Source organism: Cydia strobilella, chromosome 8, assembly GCF_947568885.1.
Source record: "Cydia strobilella chromosome 8, ilCydStro3.1, whole genome shotgun sequence".
NCBI lineage: Eukaryota > Metazoa > Arthropoda > Insecta > Lepidoptera > Tortricidae > Cydia > Cydia strobilella.
The window spans coordinates 16,142,978-16,151,389 of NC_086048.1; the positions used below are offsets into that span (position 1 = coordinate 16,142,978).

Here is an 8,412-nt window from a genome sequence, read left to right on the forward strand (position 1 = left end):
GTAACTATTTACATACATTACATGTAATCTCATTATAAATAAATTTAATAAGGTAATGAGATAAAATTAGCAAAATATTATTATTTTATTAGGAATTTGAAATTACAAATAATATGTATTTTAGTTCGTTAACAGCCAGTGAAATAGTTATAGATAAATTCATACAGATTTAAGGGGCCCACTGACTATCAGTTCGCCGGACGAGATCGGCCTGTCAGTTAGAACAAAAATTTGACAGTTCCGAACAACTGACAGGCCGATATCGTCCGGCGGACTGATAGTCAGTGGGCCCCTTTAGTAAAATTCTCTCAATTTGATTTTAGAATTCGAGGTAGCTAAAGTCAGCAGCAGAAGCTGCTAAGCGGGCGAAGTGTTCAAAATTACCTTGACACGCTCGTATTCTCATAACAATAAAGTCGCGTCAATTTCATTTTGAACACCTCGCCCGCTTAGCAACTTCTGCTGCTGACTGTATGTATATGCATGCCTATTGGACGTCCTCACTAAATAAAACGTAGGTATTTAATGGACTAAATTATAACGCACGAGTTATTTTTAGCTAGTAGCACGTATATTTGTGACGCTAAAGATAATATTATGTATTTACAAGGCGATATGTCGCACGCAAATATATCACCTATCAACTAATGATAAGCTGTTTTTCACAGAGGTTACTCTAAACATCTCTGATAACCTTATATAGGTCTTCTTGGCAAGATACCAAAATACATATATGTATATTAGGTATACCATCAAAACCATAAATGTGAAATGAGAGCCAATGTTCAATATTAAGAATATGCGTCGTTGTTGACTTCGCCGGAAAAAGAATTGAGATCTAAATATATGGGTGCCAAGTTCTCTAATTCGCTTGGGAATCTTGGGATGTAATTAAGTTCAGGTCGCTTTGCTCGTGCTTCAACTATATAATCCTTATCCTTTCGCTTGCTTTGCTCGTGTTTCAATTCCACACTCGCGGATAAAATACAACTTTGCACTCTTGTATAACAAATAACTATTTTCACCTCAGCAGGACGAACATGGGTACTTTGCTACTTAAAAACAGTGAACAAAATCGCATTTTTCTCACTGAGTGAGACAATGTGGCTTTCAAGTGACCTTTATATTCGATTGTCATTTCGACGAGCGGGGCCTAATACAAGTTCGAAATACTTGGATTGTATTCCCTCTGTCCCTTTCACGTCATTAGCAAAAAGAAAGAGACAAAAACGTTCAAACGTCATTCAACGGTATATTGACGGTTGCCCTCGAAATAAGTCAGAACGCATCGGTCCATAACACCTACAAGTATGAATTCGTAATAAATAATTAATAAAAAAGATCCAAATTTAATTAAACACTATATTTTACGCATTATCAAAGAGGATATAATAAGATAGAGCGGACAGAGCGGTACTGTCATAGTAAATTTTGTAACCACTTTAAATTCACTGCCATCTATCGACATACTTTAAAACTAAAAATGAAGATTTATAAAAATACGTTAAAATGTATTTGAATATGGATAAATGTTTTTTTTATTTGCATAAATTATTTTTATATGATTTTTAATCAATTTCTTTTACTGATATGCGTTAAAATTATAAATAACAAACGAAACCGTCAACGCCCTCTATACGAGAGTAGGCCAAAGCTAGTGGCGCCATCTGATCAAAGGATTACATTTTTTCAGGTTGTATTTTTTCTTCCTAAATATGTTCTCACTGCTGAGTGCTGAGGCGAAAGGTCTTGTGTACCTTGTGTGGGTACTACACGAGATCAAAGTTATTTACATCTCGTGTGCTTTTGAGTCCCTTGCTACGCTCACGTCCTTCGCTTACACGGGACTCAAAATAAGCACTCGAAGAAATATCAAACTGCTCTCTTATTGTACAAATAACAATTGTGTTATGTAGTGTTGTGGCTCCAAATGGTTCGTGTAATATAACACAGTCGCTACGTCGCCACTGTCGCCAGTCTCTTCTTTTGAACGACACGCTGTTGCGTGTCTATGTGTATAATTATATTCCATTGCGTTATTATTATTTATCTACGAAAACGGGACTTAATCGCGTATCATAAAACCTATGCAAAACGTTGAAGTGGATAAATAAATAAGGTCAAGTGCGGGTAGATCGAAAAACTCGCGCAGCTAGAAGATGTTGATGTCAACTTTAGCCAGTCTTTCATCGAGACTACAGGGACAATGCCGTCCTTGAAACGTCGGAGGTAATTTTAAAACTCAATTATACGCGATAGTACCTAATTAGTTACATTACTAAGACTGGGTAGGTACGTAAATTAATGTTGACCGAACCTTTGCATAATGAATATATTGGTTACTTAGCCAGGTAAATGGCTTATTATGAATAATATATCATAGCCAAAACAAATTATTTACGTATGAGTCATCCCTAGCTTTACTCATAACACATTTTAAAAGTAAAACGATAAGAACATCAACTTCATCTACTAGAGACGCAAAAACGAACCCTACTTATACGGGATAAGATCAAAGATAAGCGAAAATCATTTCGGAGGGGTCAATAACCCGTGCTCGAAACGACCTTGCGGATGCCTAATGAGGTTCCCTCTGAAAGAAAATGAGCCTCCTTTGTTTTTCGTCCTTCATTTTCCCTTAAATCGATATGGGTATCGTTTTTGATGGCGTTTATTTGGAAATAACTGCGGTTCGAATTGCAATTTGTGTTTTTAGGGTTCCGTACCTCAAAAGGAAAAAACGGAACCCTTATAGGATCACTCGTGCATCTATCGTCTGTCTGTCTGTCTGTCTGTCGGTCTGTCTGTCTGTCTGTCCTTCTGCAACAGCCTATTTTCTCAGAAACTACTGGATCAATTAAGTTGAAATTTGGTATACATATGTAAGTTTGTGATCCAAAGATGGATATGTAACGTAAACAAATAAAGGCTAAACATGGGGCCACTTTTGGGGGGTAAATGAGAAAATTAAAAAATAAAGTTTTTCAAAATATATCGTGTTACGTACCAAACGAAAGAGCTCATTGTGAGAAACTCAAATATATTTTTTTATAATTTTAGGATAACCAGTTTAGAAGTTATTCAAGAAAATATACAAAAAAATGACCATTTCCCCCCCTTTATCTCCGAAACTACTGGGTCTAAAATTAAAAAAATAAATACAAAATAGTTCTTTACCTATAGATCACAGGAAAACCTATTAGAAATGTGTAGTCAAGCGTGAGTCGGACTTAATTACTTAGTTTTTGATTCGACCCCTACGGGTTTTTTAAAAACATTTCACATAAAAAATACATTGTTTAAATTGTGTAATGTACGGAACCCTTGGAACGCGAGTCCGACTCGCACTTGGCCGGTTTTTTTTTATCTTTTCTTTATGCTTTTCTGAAGTTAGAATTTCAGTAATTCTATATCTACTTTGTTATTGTTTTTGAGCGGAGCACATCTAACGAAATTAGACGTGTTTTCAGAATACGTAAAAGGTAACCAAATAAGCTTATCTTGTGGTAGGCAACAAGCTTTATCATTAGTGTAACCTTACAGGATTACGCTAAAGTCACTCTCTTTTAATAACAATGTCATCAATGCACTCTTGTTGTTGTTTGTATGCCTGTCGGCGAAAGATAGCGTTCTCACACCCTTTTTGTACCAACACTGTTGCCTATGTTTACAAATAAATAGTTTGTTTGAAAAAAAAAAGTTAAAGTAGGTAGGCATATAACAAGGTTACGAAGACAATTGAATAATACTAGTCTAAAACCTACCTGATAAAAAAATAGAAAATACTTACTGATAAGGTAGCTGACGGGTAGCGGTTGGGTTTTTTGCAGTCGGCCACCGGACTATACATACGTTATTCTAATGTTAATTTCTAATTATAACAACATATGTAAATTATGTAAACATATAATAAAACTGTAATCGTAATTAACTTTTACATCTCTACTTTGGTAGCCTAAAGGATGGGCGTATCGCATCCCCGTGAATAAATAAAGTAAAAGTAAAGATGACGTCGACCTTATGAAAACACGTTGTTATTCTTAGCTAAATAGGAATATTAGCACAAATCGCCGACTATCTGTAACAGCGGGGCCATTAGCCGTTGCGTTGTGTTTTGCAGTTTCATTCAACATAATACAAACATGTACAAAATAATAGGTTGTTCAATCGTCTTTTTAAAAGGCTTTTTAATTAGTATGCCGTTATAACCGACGCTCTAGTCATGTGGTAAAATAAAAAGGCACCAGTAGCAATCGATCACAATATACAGGTTGGCAAAAAGTTTTTTTAGTATTTTATTAAATACTTACGTAACTAGTACAAAATAAGTTGAAAATTAAAACTACAGCCTTTTTTATGCAACAAACATTAATTGTCTTCGAAATAGCCTCCTTTCGCTTTGATACACAAACACAGATACAAATACTTATACAGATAGTTTATTCATAACGCCAAGTTACATGTTATCTAATAGGTACATATTCAATTCACGTTTGTTAAAATTTTGTCGCAAACGTTTGTTAAAATTTTCAACGATATGCCGCAGCTCCTCCAAGGATATTTTTTCCCATTATTTGGTAAGTGTTGCTTTTAGAGCGTTTACACTTTTGTGTTTAGTAAGCACAGGCCCTTGTTTCTAAGATTGACCACGAACTATAATCCATTGGATCTAGATCAGGCGAGCAGGGTGGCCACTCTTTTGAACTTATAAATCCGGGAAAATTGTCTTTGCACCACTGCTGCACACTACTGCAAATACCACCCCAAACCCCCAAACCATAACTGAATCCTGCTTTTGGCGATGAGGAAGATTGCGGCTTGTTCAAGGTGACTAGAAGAGTAAATTCTGTCATTTTGGTGATTATGGGCCTGTTCAATACAAAAAAGTTTTTCATCAGTAAAAAGTACATTTTCCCACTTTTCAGTAGCGGCATGTTGCTTAATCAACCGACATTTCTCCAAGCGAACTTTTTATCTTTATCCTCAGGGAGTTGTGCTTTACGTAGCTTGTATTCTTTTAAAACGTTTTAATTTTTAACTTATTTTGTACTAGTTACGTAAGTACTTAATAAAATAATTAGAAAAAACTTTGTCAACCAATTTTAGGGCCAACCTGTATATATAGGTAGAACGATTATATATAAATTAACGTTAATGATAAGGTAAGAAAATGAATTCATAATTTTCAACAAAAACATCCACGCCACGGTTTTGCTAATGCATTCCTCGGATCATAATACTCACATTATGGTTAACAGAATTTATAATAATTATTCAAAATCATAGTTTCTAAGCCCGAAACTAAATTAGGTATGTATCTGGAAATTATCGCATCATAAAAAAATATATTTTCGGCAAATATACCTACACACTAAAGAATAATTTACATAAAAAATAATTAGTCAATTCATACCCAAGTTCATTGACCTAAGAAAAACACTTTCGTACCTGAGTTCAATAAAACCTTTTATTGCAATTCCTAACAAATAAGCAAACATGCAAAGTCAGCGCTGTGTTCTAAACATGTGATAGCTCTAACAAGTGGTTTGACGTAATTTCGCAGGTACTTATAAATAAATAGAAGGAATATTCCGCAACTAAGTTTGCTAAACAAATATAACATTATATGTATTACTTATTACCTAACGCTATCATAGTTGCTATATATTTAAACAAGGTTGATCTATTTATAAGAGTACGGTCAGAAAATAATTAAACATCTTGACTATCTTTTTATTCGACCTTTACATTCTACTTCAGGAATCTACATGAGCCTATAGTGAAATAAAACTATGAAAACGGATTATATCGCGTATATTGAATTTATAATACATCCCGACGTTTCGAACTCTTTACAGCGTTCGTGGTCAACGGGTGGCGGGTGAATATACGCGATATAATCCGTTTTCATAGTTTTATTTCATGAGTAACTATCGCGGTAACCGAAGACAATATTATGAGCCTATAGTCATAAACGTTACGTACATTCTCTTATAAAACTTAAATACATTGGTAACTAATGTAATACCGTAACGTTATAATCACGTAGTGTGTTTCTGTATGTGTGTATGTATAAAGTATTTCCCTACACAACCAGCAGAAAAACTAAGTCATTATATAAAATGTTCGTTCAGTAAAAACAAGCGTGAAAAATTTACAGAATGCGCAGCTCGTTTGGAAACATTTATCATCACAAATGTGTACCTTACTTCGCGCGGACTTTAAAATCCGAAAGTTTATAGTGTTAGCTTTTTAAAATGTATTCTGGTTTGTTATTTCACGTAATAGCATGAGCTGCACCTTAATTCTACAACATTATGATGATAAACCGAAGTAGTTACACCATCGTCACATTGTTACAACGATTTAATACGGACAGCAACTGAAGAAGTTAACAAAGTCCTAATATTTGATAGTGTCATGCAAATAAAGATAAAAAATTAAATCAATTTTAAGTATCTATATACTTGCATCCTTTCACAAAAAAAACACGTCGCTTTTTATAGATATATTTTTACGATTGATAGATTATAACGGGTAATATGTATCTATTATGTACTTTTTTATGTACTTACTTATAAGGATTATATGTATATCCGTTTTCGAAAACGGCCCTAACCATTTAGATGAAATTAGCAATAGAACTTAGCCCATACACAAGGTTGCATGTACTATAGTGTAACGTCGTAGCGTAGCACATGCTACGACTGCTGATGACGTCACGAAAATGTTTCGTAGAGGCGCAACTATCATCATGGATAGCATCGAACGGGTTAATATGGTATTCGGTCTGGGTAAGTTTTACTTTACAAAAAATTAGTTTTCGTCGAGTTTATAAACCGAATGTATAACATCAACATCAAACATTTATTCAGCAAATAGGCCACAGGGGCACTTTTACATGTAAATTTTTACAAACAATAAAATTAATTCAAAATTACAAAAAACAATTACATAAATATAAATGTTAAATTACACAAGAAAAAAAAAACTAATAAAAACTATACAAATAACAGAAGTACTAAAATTGTTTAGAGATGTAAAAGTCTCTAGGTGTCAGAGATAAAATGTATATAATAATAAAAAAGATCATCAAATTATCCAGAGATGTAAAGGGTCTCCAAGACTTGAATTGTTATATAATTAATAAAAAGACATGATATATATAAAACTTGGAAGTCATAAACATGTAGGTATCGTTAGTGATATATCAAACTGAGCCCTACCATTAAATAAGTATGTCTTAAGGGATTGGGAATAAAACAGTTAATGATTAGCTTCGCGATTAGTTAAACGATTATCGAGTAACCAATTAAGGTAAGTATCGATTAGCCAACGACATATCACGAGTCGCCGGTGTGGGCACTTGGCCGTGGATTTGCCTAATTAAGGATGACTAACACTGCTGTCAGATAATATAAAAATACTGCTTAAAGTATATCACCGCTATCTAACAAATAAACCGGCCTAGTGCAAGTCGGACTCACGCACGAAGGGTTCCGTACCATTACGCAAAAAACGGCAAAAAAATCACGTTTGTTATATGGGAGCCCCACTTAAATATCTATTTTATTCTGTTTTTAGTATTTGTTGTTATAGCGGCAACAGAAATACATCATCTGTGAAAATTTCAACCGCATGTCTAGCTATCACGGTTCAAGAGATACAGCTTGGTGACAGATGGACAGACAGACAGCGGAGTCTTAGTAATAGGGTCCCGTTTTTTACCCTTTGGGTACGGAACCCTAAAAAGGAACAAGCCCGATGTTTGGCAGCGAAAAGCTACGATCTCTCTGTAACCTAACCTAACGCATAGTACAGATGATGATTCTTGATCAATTGACTGTGTCTTTTATGACTGCTTGAAGCGAGCGCACTGGAACAATATACTTAGACTGACGTACCACTGACCGTGCCGAGTCCGCAGCGTGCCGTGCAAATTAGATTTACGCTACACCCGGACTTGAATTTTGGTTAAATACATAAATGTACGTTAAGATCTTCCAAACTCTCTGCCACTAGCATGAATATTTAATATGACGTACAAATCTAAAATTCGAGGTAAATATGAGCTTATTCAATGCTGTTTTGCTACTTTCAAGGTTATTCAGAACTTATTCAGCAGCTCATTCAGTGTTGTTGAAGAGCTACTAAAGTTACTCCGTATCAGTAACCCGTAATCCGTATCAGTATCGAAGTTTGGCCTGTTATATAATCAGTACGTACAAATACTATTACGCCCTTATTTATTTAGATGTTTTTTAATTAAGAGTAGTTTTGTTTTTTAATCTTTTTTTATTTATAAGTTGTTATTCTTAGTTACTTTTAGGTTCACTTTTAATTGAATAATAATAATTGTTAATCCGATAATAAACATTCATTACGCCCTTATAAGCAAATAAACCAACAATA

The 8,412-nt window shown here is 34.4% G+C and overlaps 1 long non-coding RNA gene across 1 annotated transcript in view; it reads right to left on the reverse strand.

Moving 5' to 3' along the window:
* The window catches only part of LOC134743807 (uncharacterized), a 576,396-nt gene that overhangs the window by 241,097 nt on the left and 326,887 nt on the right, over positions 1–8,412 (reverse strand). The gene's annotated exons all lie outside the window — the stretch shown is intronic.